This window comes from Papaver somniferum, unplaced genomic scaffold (genome assembly GCF_003573695.1).
Source record: "Papaver somniferum cultivar HN1 unplaced genomic scaffold, ASM357369v1 unplaced-scaffold_43, whole genome shotgun sequence".
In the NCBI taxonomy this organism is placed as follows: Eukaryota; Viridiplantae; Streptophyta; class Magnoliopsida; order Ranunculales; family Papaveraceae; genus Papaver; species Papaver somniferum.
In genome coordinates, this window is record NW_020646860.1 from 842,652 (window position 1) to 855,022 (window position 12,371).

The 12,371-nt window shown below is 36.2% G+C and overlaps 1 long non-coding RNA gene and 1 other non-coding gene across 2 annotated transcripts; both read left to right on the forward strand.

Annotated features, from left to right (window-relative positions):
- The first annotated feature begins 1,701 nt into the window (after positions 1–1,701).
- Positions 1,702–7,670, forward strand: LOC113342506. Its single transcript, XR_003356702.1, has 4 exons — positions 1,702–1,811; positions 1,917–3,563; positions 4,188–4,305; positions 6,222–7,670. It is a non-coding gene; the product is annotated as an uncharacterized LOC113342506 (long non-coding RNA).
- A 4,220-nt stretch (positions 7,671–11,890) lies between these two features.
- TRNAG-GCC lies at positions 11,891–11,961 on the forward strand. Its single transcript has one exon. It is a non-coding gene; the product is annotated as a tRNA-Gly (tRNA).
- Positions 11,962–12,371: the final 410 nt, after the last annotated feature.

Consider the following 12,371-nt stretch of genomic DNA (forward strand, 5'->3'; position numbering starts at 1 on the left):
TTGTTTCATCTTACCTCTAAAATCTGATTTTATATTTATGTGTTGACAATTTTCAAATTTAGTTTATTAGTCGAATACCAGCAGTTCCATAGGCATATATATGGTATTATGATCAATGATCAAACAAGGCAAACAACCTTATTTCGCAGCCTCTTTATTACTTTGTCGACAGCATCGATAGAGTTCAAGTCCCGCATTCAGAGATTAAAAAATGCTACAATACTATCTCAGACATTTGGTCGACATAAGGTGGGAATCGTGGGAATTACATATTCGTAGTTGTGGGTATGGAATATTATCGTGATGATCACTTATGTCATCTGAATATTAGCATTGTTGTTAGTGGTAATGTGAGCAAGTTTCTGTTTCACATGTATTATCAATTCATCATTAAGGTTGATCATTACATGATGATAAAAACGTAGAATAACCCATGTAGTCCTCCAACAAAATAAGATTAAAAGTACAGTAGAAATTCTTTTAATTAATACTCGATTATTTAATAAACTCGCTTATATAATATTTTTGGCCGGTCCCGAGTAGGGGACAACGTGCCAAATTAATAATTCGCTAAAATTATAAGATAATACTTGTTTGATTACCTATGTAGACCCATATGAAATATAAATTAATAATGCATTATATATATAGTCAATACATTAATGATTTACGAAGACTTTTTGAAAAATGATTTCATTGTCTTCTGTGTGTTTGCTAAAATCAATATCGCATTGAATTTTATTTCTAATTTTTCATATCATTGTAAGAATTTCAGTGTTGTTGGATAATCCTTGTTGTGCTTTCATGATGCTCTGGAAATTTCATCGGTCATTATTGATTTTTTTACACCTTTAAGATGAGAAGTCGTATTGTGTTTATGATTTGTTTGTGTCAGTAGTATGATTTCATATTGTATTGATATAAAATATTTTTTATTTGTTAGTAAAATGATTTCATATTGTATTTCTATGTGAAATATATATTTTATTTTTGGATTATCCTTGTTTGTTTAGAAACTAATTATTTGATATGAAATTTATCTATAAATTAATAAATTATTAATTTATCAGTTAATTAATATCTGGCTTAATTAATAAATTTTAATGGTCCCGATAATATTAATTTATAGAGTTTTTACTATAGTCTGTCGTAGCTTCCCTCGATTTGTGCTACTAGACTAGAAGGCACTTCACAATAGCATGGGCTCCATCAGGTTTAATAATTAACACTCGGTTTGGACTGATCAACAATTCGGTATTTTACAAGCTTCCCTCTTATGCAATTGGCGGGACTATTATGTGGATACAGAGACTAAACATGCACTTTCCAACTATCATCGATCACTACTGTACTGTTCTCTTGTGATGATAGCGATAAAATACTAAGAAGAAAAATCAAGGTTAACGATCGGTTTCAGTAGTAATTTATTTTTACGCCCTAATTAGTCAAGCCCAAACACGTTTGACCAAAAGTCAGCTTTCCACCTAAATGCTTTGGCTTTCCCTATAACAAAAATCATACTATTAAAGAGGAATTTTGATACGTGATGATAGAGTGACCACAGACCAGACTTAGCCGCACATAAACTTGCCACTGCTTGGCTTGGGCCGCTTCGCAAGTGGTGGATGCATCTTGTCGGTCTACCATAACCGACATGCCACCTTATATGAACCTTTACCTCAAAACACTTTCGGACTAGCAGCACCTAACAAAGACTATAGCCTCCACTGTATTGTGATCATCAAACCCTAAACAGGCGGATGAAAATCAAGATTTTGTTGCGGAAATTCGGAAACAAATTGATCGAGGAGGTAAGAACGAGATCTCTAATAATTTTCCTCTTGGGGTTTGCCCTAATTCTGACAAAAATGAATCAATACAGTTAACTTCTCGTAATTTGATTTCATTTCATGCAGTAGTGGCTATTATGATGAATTTCTTGCTGATTTGAAGGCTCAGGCAGTGGAAGAGTCAAAAATCAGGAAGGAATTATCTATTGATTCGATGAAAATTAAGGACATGCTTCAAAAATGTAACTTCAAGGGTAAGCATTCAGCATCAAAATACCATTTTACATTCATTGATACTGAATCTGTTGAGAAGAAGAGGTTTGGGAGTTGGGGGATTTGGCATTGAAGGAATTGATTTCATCATCATCACTAGTTAAAGAAGAAGAGGAAGAAATAGTGGAAATTGGGGCTATGGAGGAGAATTCATTACCACCACTAGTTAAAGAATCAGTTGTTGGTGGTGGTGGTGTTAATGTGGGTTCTGGAAAGTCTTTGATACTGGTGGGAATGATATCTTTGCTACTGAGTCTGGGATCAAGTGACAATCTGGTCGGCCGAACCTCGGTGATGGAGAAATTACTTTTATGTTGAGTTGTATGCCTGGTCATATTTTATCTATCATACACGGGATGTATGTAGTAAAGGAGTATAACATTGACAGGGCGTCTCGTCAGACGAGCTTTGATCAGGGTGTCCCCTCTTGTCGGACTGTGGAACCCCTGTGCAAGAAATGGAGTTGTTCAAAGTTAACCCTCTGTGGACGGTTTTCTATTCGCATTTCCTGTTTCTATGTCCGGGCAGAACGACATTTGTGACTCTGGATTATGAGGTTTTCGAGTTACGTTTTGAGTTCCACTGACAAGAAAGGGAGTTGTTCAAAGTTAACCCTCTGTGGACGGTTTTCTGTTCGGATTTTTTGAATTCGGATGGCGCTTTCTTTGCTTCAAGTGATGATTGGATTTCTCTTGCAGTCTCTAATTGTGAACCTAAGCAGAATAAGAGGAAGTCTTCATTCATTTTCATCTGATATGGAGGCAGATTTGTTTGTATCGGGTAATGATTGGACTCCTCAAGTCCTTGAACCTAAACATAAGAAGAGGAAGTTGTCAACCAAGGATCCTACTTATGACCCTAATAGTGAACTACAAGGTGCCACTGTGGATTCGGAGAATGAGATTGATGCATCATCTTGTGCTGCAACTGTATTGGTTCTTGCGTCGGATAAATGTTACAGAGAAGAATGGGCCAGAGTCATGATATGGACTGGTTCAAATGGTTGGAATTTAGAGTTTCCTGACAGAGAAGATTGGTACATTTTTAAGCACCGTAAGGAGTGTATTCATGGGAACTTGAAGGCTGTTTTGGCGAAGGCAGTCTATGTTCCTTCTGTTTGGGAAGTACCAGCTTTGGCAAAGGCAATCCCTGTACCTATTTTTGGTGAAGTACAAGACTATGTGAACTGTGATTATTGCCATGTGTACATAACCATGGAATAGATAAGTTTGCAACTTATGATGCTGATTCAGGTGAAGAAGAATGGTTGGGAAAACTAACTGATGGTCATTGTGGAGAAAATAGTGTCTCTTTGGAGAAGTTCGAGGAAATTACTGATGCGTTTGAGAAGACTGCCTTTTGTAACCCTGATAACAAAATCAATCAGAGCTGGGCTATCGTTCTTTGCTCAGGTACAGGGACGGACACGTGGTGGATGTCTATAAATATTGGCCGCAAAAACAGAAGCAGAAACGATCTTCTCAGCTAATAGTTTTCCAGGTAATTGGCTTATTCTTGTATTTCAAACTGATAAATGCTGCATACTCTGCCTTAATATATATACTGCTGTTAATCCTTCATCCGCCTATATCGTTAATTAGTTCTACTTGCTTAGGAACTTTGTCTCCAACTAATTGCCTAAACACCTCACTACTTTTCAATTTATCTTAAATATCTGCTTGAGTAGATTGTAAGTAGAGAAAAGAAGCAAGTGTGGAGTTTAAATGATCGAAAAATCTTAGGGATGTCAATCAATTAGTCAGAGTGTTTGGGCATCATTCATTACTTAATAGTTTATAGCATAAATAAATACATAGATACTCCGCCAAATTAGTGATAAAATAGGAAACCACGTTCCAACGTTCACTTAGATGTGAGAAAGGCATTTCTGACTACAGAATCATGAACCCCTTTAGCATTGTGCAAGGACATGTACCTGGTCCTAGGATTGTATTGTCGGCTTAAGTTCTGTAGTACATATTCTCTAGGTATCAACAGCTGGGCACTATAGGATATATAACTGGTCAAAGAATTTTTGGATAAGGGCTCATATGTTTCTATTTGCTAGATAACTGGCCGTGAAAATCATCTAATCAGCTGTATTTCGAATATGTTCTCTTGCAGGCTCGACCGCTAAAGAAGGTTCAGTCTACTCTCAACAAGCTCGTACTACTTAAAAAACGATCAATTACGAAGAAAAGCGAACATCGTGATAGAGGTGCACGCAATTTTTTTTTCCAAGGTTTGTAATCCTTCATCACACTCTACTACATATCGTTTTCATCTAGTTATAATGCTTTTGCAAAACATAGAAATGGAAAAGTTGATGGAATATCCTGAGGTAGGGCTTGATTTGCATCCTCTAATCTCAAGATCCCAAAAGGACACAATATCTTGAATGCTATAACATAACTAGGAATTAATGTTTATAACCTGATAAAGTTGAAAATTCGATTTGGCCGCAGTGAACATTTGAGACATGATTGAAGCATGCACAATCATATTTACAGTTCTTTCTTTTGTTATACTTAATGGATAATAGTGGTCTGTCAACTTGTACTACGTACCCAGCTGCTACTGCTTTTTAATAAATGCGGATTGCAATGTCTGAGACTTGATTGTACATAGATTAGCAACAGCATTGTAATTTTTTGTGTACACAAATTTTGCATGTTTTTTTTGTTTACAGTTTTCTAGTATGATATTGATTGAGTTTGGTTATGGTTCAGTTTAGTCAAGTTAGGGGATCGATTAGTTGTTCTGTTAATAAATTTTCCTGTTGAGAATTTTGTTGGGTTAAAATTCGGGGCGACAATTGCTAACAATGCATAAATCTTATTAAAGGGTTCTTGGTGTACATGTTAGACAACTTGGTGCCTGTTGTCATTCGAGTCTTTAAAGGGTTCTTGGTGTACATATTAGTCTGCACCTGCTGAGAGTTTCGTTGTTCAAAATTCGTGGCCACAAGTGCTCACAATGCATTGACGGTTGTTGGTCTGATTAGACAACTTGCTGTTGGTATTCCCCGAGTCTTTAGATGTGCACTTGTTGTATGTTGAAACAGAGTTATGCTCATGGATTTTTATAGAATGAACGTGTAGTATAATGATCCATTCGCTCGTCTGTTCCGCCAAATCTTCCATGTTTTGATCCGGGACAACGAACCTTTACAATAGTTAGATGTTAGTGTTGCATGGCAGTTTTGGAATGCTGAACCCGAATTGTTAGATTCCAAGAAACTCTAAGTGTTAACTTTATATAAGGGTAATTTTTGGCATTCATGGTTGCGTGTTAATAGATGAGAGATTACCACAGAGATTTTCTACTTAAAACGTAGCCGTAACCTGACAGATTAAAGTAGTTCTTAAAGAACCTGTCGACTGATTGCTATTTGACTTTAAAGAGCCTGATTACACCAATTGAAATACGTCAAGCCAATTCAGAGAGGATTGGCGAGAAGATGGTCAGGGATAGAGATAGAGATGGAGATTCAGAGTCCTTCCCAGACAGAGATGCAGAGGTTCTGTTAGCATGTACTTTAGATATCTTCCCTTCCGAAGTTTTTTTGCTATATATCATATCACTTTCCTACAATATAATCGATCGACCTGGAGTATGCTAATCCTGTACAAACTATTGATAATTGTGCAGTCGTTTCTCCTTCCTCTCCCTGTTTCTCACCCTTCTCAGTTTTAGTAGTTAAATGGTTACTGGAATTCCAAGTAGTTTACACGTATTACGTGCCCAGCTGCTACTGCTACTGCTTTTTGATAAATGGGGATTTCAGTGTCCGAGGCTTGATTTAACAGCTGTACATAGATTACCAACAGCATTGTCATTTTTTCGTATACAAACTTTTGCATGTTTTTTTTTTTGTTTACAGTTTTTTAGTATGATAAAGTTGTTACGGTTTCAGGGATGGATTACTTTGTTCTGTTAGTAAATTTTCCTGTTGAGAATTTTCCTATATATGTTATCATTTCCACCTGGAGTATGCTTATCCTGTACATATTATTGATAATTGTGCAGTCATTTCTCCTTTCTCTTCCTGTTTCTCACCCTTTCCAGTTTTCTCTGCCTGTTTCTCACCCTTTCCAGTTTTAGTAGTTATGCCCTTCCAAGTTTTTAGACATCTGATTCTTCTTCCACATTTTACAGGTTGTCGGTCAGTCCAAAAAGAGAAAGATTCAGTCTAAAAAGCGAAATTTAAGTATAGAAGAGCCTCGCCCCTGTGAGGAAGGCAAGGGAGGTGGTAATTATGAACCTGAACATCTGCCTTGGTCAAAACTATGATGCCTGCCATCCCCATCCTTCCGACCCAGTACTTTGGGGAAAAACAGAATCAGAATGACATACCATACACCAGTGTGAAGGACTTAAGTGGCAATGATGTATACATAAGGAATTTATCATCTTGTTCTGAAGAGCCCACTACGGGAGAATCGCTTGAAGTGGGTGAGCTTGTTGAGGAACCTGCAGATGCTACAGTGGGTACGTCCTGTTCAAAGTGCCGTACTCCTGATTCAACCTTGTTAACTATACCGACTTCTGTAGATGGCATTCCTTCCCTCACAGGGTCTACAAGTGCTTCAGCTCTAGAGAGAGTCGAGGGATTTGAATTTACTGACATCTTCAAGATCCCACAAGAGAACGAGAATGACACCATTGAATGGCAAGGACATACATATAGGGAATTCATCATCTTGCTCTGAAGAGGAAACTACGGGAATTGGACCAGTTGAAGTGTTTGAGCTTGTTAAGGAACCTATGGACCCTACAAGGAATGCATCCTCTTCTAACTGCCTGATTCCCACCTTGTTAACTGTATCCACTTTTGTAGTTGTCACTCCTTCCCTGATAAGGGTGTACAAGCGTTTCCGCTCGAGAGAGTGTGGAAGGCTCTGAATTCCTGGGCAACTTCAAGATTCTAGAAGAGTATATAACTTTGTACAAGAAGATCTATGATAAGTACGGGCATATGGCAACTAAAGAAGACATCCAGAGTTCAATGATGCTATGTTATTCACATGTGTCACCAGTTTATTGAAGATCATCTCGGATATGGAAACTGTGCGAGGTGCTGAACTGAGTGTAGCATTGCTGGAGAGATGGGAAGGGTTCATCAGAGATGCTGAGACTTTGGAATTTTATAGTAAGTGGCTTCGTGAAGGATTTAGTCGACTTAAGAACCATTGGAAATCTTCATTCAGGGAAGTATAGATATTGAAAGTCGTGAACAACTGAACAAGTATTGAATGCAATGCAGGGCCTCCTGACAAAAAAGAGGAACTTGAAACTGAACTTTCAGAGGTAAAATATTCATGATAGGGAAAGCTGAAGCGACGATTTTATCTGAGCAAGAAGCTATTCAAGAAAAGCAGACTCAGAAAATCAAATTTCAGCATGAACCTGATCTAGATATAGTGCTTCATGAGGTAGAAAATCAAACTTTTCTCGATGTGAGTTATAAAATCCAGAAGCAATTTAAGTGGGCCTGAGAAATTTGGCCTCAGTACGCCAGATATTGTGAAAAGAATGATTTTTTGGGCACTACTCAAAAATGGTGGGGACTACTAAGTGATAAAAATATCTATCCTATAGTTATAAGGGGTGTTCTAAAGTGTGGAAATGACTAACCTATTCTTAACCTAATTTAATTTAAAACCAACCTAATAACCACCTATATATATAACCACCATCTCCTCGCACCACCGCCACCCACCACCACCGGCAATCACCTTCCACCTCCGACTACCACCACCACCACCTATATATGCATATCTTAATTTAAATCATTAACAAAGATATTCTCACAAACCCATTACTTGTCTTTCATTTTCATCAAAATGAGTTGAAAATGTAAGTTGCAGAGATAAGTTCGGCCAGGAATTATGTGAAAAACTTTGTCGAGCTAGCCGAACTCAACTTTAATGGAGGTTTTTTTCTTCTTTCAAAGAAAAGTTCGGTTACATCGCAAAAGAAATGTCCCAACCGAACTTTTGGTTCGGTTTCGTAGTAAAAAGTTCGGTTACGTCGCAAAAAATTCGGTTCGTCACAAAAAGTTCGGTTACGTCGCAAAAAAGTTCGGTTAAGTCGCAATTTTTTTCTCCTAACCGAACTTTTCTCTGAAAGAAAAAACTCCATTAAAGCTGAGTTCGGTTACCTGTGTTTTCAGATGTCGTAGCCGAACTTTTTTAACCAAACCGGAATCAACTTGTAAATTGTTCATTTTTAGGAATGTTTTGGCCAATTCAAGCACCATTAACTAAATTTGAAGTATCCGTGAGTACCCAAAACATCGTACTCTTGTTGTGGCTCTTAAAGAAAAAGATCTAATTTTTTTTTCCAAAACCCTCATCTTCATCATCATCTTCTTCTTCCCACCCAATGATTCTTCTTTTAATAAAAATCAACTTATTAATTTAATCTCACAAATCATTATACTAACTAACTTTATTACCAAGGGTTGGTATTAAAAAAAAACTTAGATAAGGGGTGACTCAAATTTACTTCTAATATCCACTCAAAAAATGAAGAGTAGTCCCCCTCCATTTTTGAGTAGTGCTCGAAAAATCATTCAAAACTACTGTCAGACCCATTTTCCAGTTTTTTCCCAATGTCAAATCCACCAACAAAAAACTTCACACTCACGCCCATTTCTTCGTGAAAAATACCAGAAGACCCATTTTTTAAGAAATTGCCAGGAGACTTATTTTTTTAATGCCGAAGATACGCTTTCCTTAGAGAGATGAGATATTTAGAAAGTGAATGTTCAATTAAATTTTCTCTCTGCAACAGAGTGATCGGGATCTTTCATCGTTTTCTTTTTTTTGTTTCATCGTTTAATTAAAATTGCTCTCAATTCGTTCAACTAGAGTATCTCTCAACTCGTTTTCGATTGACTTTTCTGGATCGTCAATTCCGAGAAGAAGAGAGAACTCGAAGAATTTCAAGGAATTTTGAAGGTAGGGTTTTCTGGGTTATTCTAGGTTAAAGAAATGGAGTTGGAATGTAATTTCGTAATACATAGATCAGAAGATGTTGAATCTCCAAATAGAGAGGAGGATTTTGCAATGGAATTTGGTTACTGGATATGGGGATTTCGGGTAAGTTTTGATTTTACCTGAAATCAAGTAAGAATCTCATTCTAGGTTTTACAAAAAGCTATGGATAAGTCAGGTGCTCTGGAGTACATCAACCAAATGTTCCCTACAGGTTATTATTGATTCTAATTTCTTTCAATTCAATTTAGAGTTTAGTTTTTGGTTATGAACTAAAGTATGCATGATGTTTGTGATTAGTCTGTTAACGGGATTAGGTAATATACTGCACAACATTTCCTTCCTTGGAGTTTTAACTTACAATTATTTTCAATTGAGTTGAAGTTGTGGAAAATTTTATCTAATGCAGAAGCATCTTTACCTGGAATGGACAACTTATCTCATTAGTGTTCTGTATGTTGAGTATAGAACCAGAAAACAAAGAGAGAAAGTTGATTTCAGAAACCATGTTATCCAGGTCTGTTTGATTTCCCATTTTCACTTTCTACTACATTTCAAAGTTTATCAACTTTTTTTTTGTGATTTTGGTTTTAATTTTCTAAATTTATTTTTTTGTTTTAGTTTAAAAAAAGTGGTTTGAAGTGTTGGATGGATTGCTTGGGAAACACTGGAGGAACGTGGGTTTAGCATTTAACTGCACATTTCTTCTGTTTGGATCTGTTAGTTAACTCATAGCCTGTGCAAGGTACTGTCTATACTCTACTACAACAACACATTAGCAGACTAGATTATTATATATCCTAGTTTTCAATTTTCTAATTTTTAAAGATTCAGACACAGAATTAATTTCATAAGATAATGTTTAGTTTTTTTTTCCGTTTGGTTTTGCAGCAACATATATTATATAAATGACAACCTAGATAAGATGACTTGGACATATATATTTGGAGCTTGTTGTGTTACCACAGTCTTTGTTCCTTCCTTTAAAAATTACAGAATTTGGTCTTTTCTTTGACTTATTATGACTACTTATACTTCCTGGTACCTCACCATTGCTTCTCTCCTTCATGGTCAGGTATATGTACAATAGATTCAGAGTGAGATTAATCGGGTTGATGCAGGGGTACTGACTGCAGTTCTCCAACAGGTTTTTTGTTTTGTTTCATTATAGCAATTTCCGAATTCGCAAGTCATAACATATGAACTTGAATCATCCAGCTATGGGTACCTGTTTTCACTTGTTTAACTGAGCTTTACAATTGTGGTAGTGATCTTCTATGAATGGTGTATGTTTTTTGCTGGACAGTGAATATAGTATTACTTCTAGCTTCTACACATCAGTGCGCAACACAAAGTGCTCGTTTATAGGATTTAGAGAAGATGGCATGGTAATGGAACTGAAGGCATTGGTGTGATTACAAGTAATGGGTTAAGTCGAGCTAAGGAAACAAAGATTCATAGGAGTTAAGTCGAGTTGGTGTTGTTGGTTGGGAAGCTACGGGTGTATAGGTGTTGGTGTTGATCATAATGGTTGAATAATTTGTTATGCAGTTATGAAAATGATTGCATAAACTGTTATGCATCTACAAAAGTTGTTGCATAATTTGTTATGCAGTCCAGAAAACAACAATTTTTTTGTTAGTATAGAAAACAAAACAAAAAGACTGCATAACTTGTTATGCACCTACAATAATATCTGCATAACATGTTATGCAGTCGTGAAAATGAATGCATAACCTGTTATGCATCCGGAAATATGGCTGCATAATGCATTATGCATTTAGAAAATTGTTGCACCATATTTTATGCAGCGAGAAAATAGATGCATTATGCATCAATTTTTTACGTGCGCTAATACAATGGCTACATAACTTGTTATAGATGCATAACTTTGTTATGCAGATGCATAATTTGTTATGCAGTGGAGAAAATGGTTTCATAATTCGTTATGCGTAGTGGAGAAAATGGTTGGATAATTCTTTATGCGTCTGCAGAATGTGTTATGCATCTTTTTTGGTGGCTGCATAATGGTTATGTATCAAGTTTTCGAAAATTTTGCTTAAAATGATGATCACCTCCGATTTTTTCGTGAAAAACAAAAAATTTGATATTCTTGTTTGTACTCGTTGTGTAGCTCTCTTAAAAAGATTTCCAACGATATAAAATTTGTAAAATTCCAAGGCGCGGATTTTTAGATATGTTATATCCAAGTTGTGTTGCCAATTATACCCTTGATGCATAACCCGTCATGCGGATGCATAATCGATCATGCGGACATTTTTAATAATTTCATATAATTATGGATGTCACAGAAACCATTATGGATGTCACGGTGCCTAAAATTAATTGTGTGCCTGACAATAAGAATATTATTTTTTTGGGCCTGCACCTAATTTCCCCCCAAATATTTTGGTGATTTGTATGAGGTACCATCTTATGTTGGCTTTCTGTCTAAAAGTTTCTGCTTCTTGTAAATTTTATGGCAGATGAACATCATTTGGTTGACAGCTCGTACAGTTGGAAAAATTATGTAACTAGTCATAAATTCATAATAGTATAACATGTGGAAATTGTGTTTTAGATGGTGGTATCCGGAAGCTTGGTCGGGTTCCTGTTGAAGCGTATACCAACTTGGGTAATTTCACCTTTGAACTGAATAGAAAAGCTATTCAAGGAGTTCCTTATTTATACCCAAGATATCACTTTGTGCCGCTTTAATAAGATTGCCAATAGCCTCATACGAGAATGTCAAACTAGAGATAAAAAGTAGTGAACAGAAGAATTTCTGGTTGATGTTTTATTTTGGAGGACGTATATCAACAATAAGCACCAGTGGTCTAGTGGTAGAATAGTACCCTGCCACGGTACAGACCCGGGTTCGATTCCCGGCTGGTGCATTGTTTGTTTTTTAAATTTTATTCCCCATTTTTCAGCCATGTCATCGGAACATCTGTCGATCATGACTGACAGCTAAGTTATATAAACTTAAGTGTTTTGGCTTGAACTTTTGAGTTTAGTCTCCAAGTATATTTATCTCACCCTCACCGTCTCTAATTAGTGAAATCAAGCTTTCTTAATTTTTATGATCTTTTTTATACCATCAAATCAAATCTTTGTTTCATGAAAATTCACAAATTTAAACAATGTATTAAGTCTTTATTGATCAAAAAAATAACAAAAATGTATTAAGCACTACTCATTTGCATGAGTAATAAACAACAGTTTATGTAACTGATATTGCCATCCCCAAACAATGCGACTGTCCTTCAGACTCATGCAATACAGGGAGGGAATTCATTATTATTGG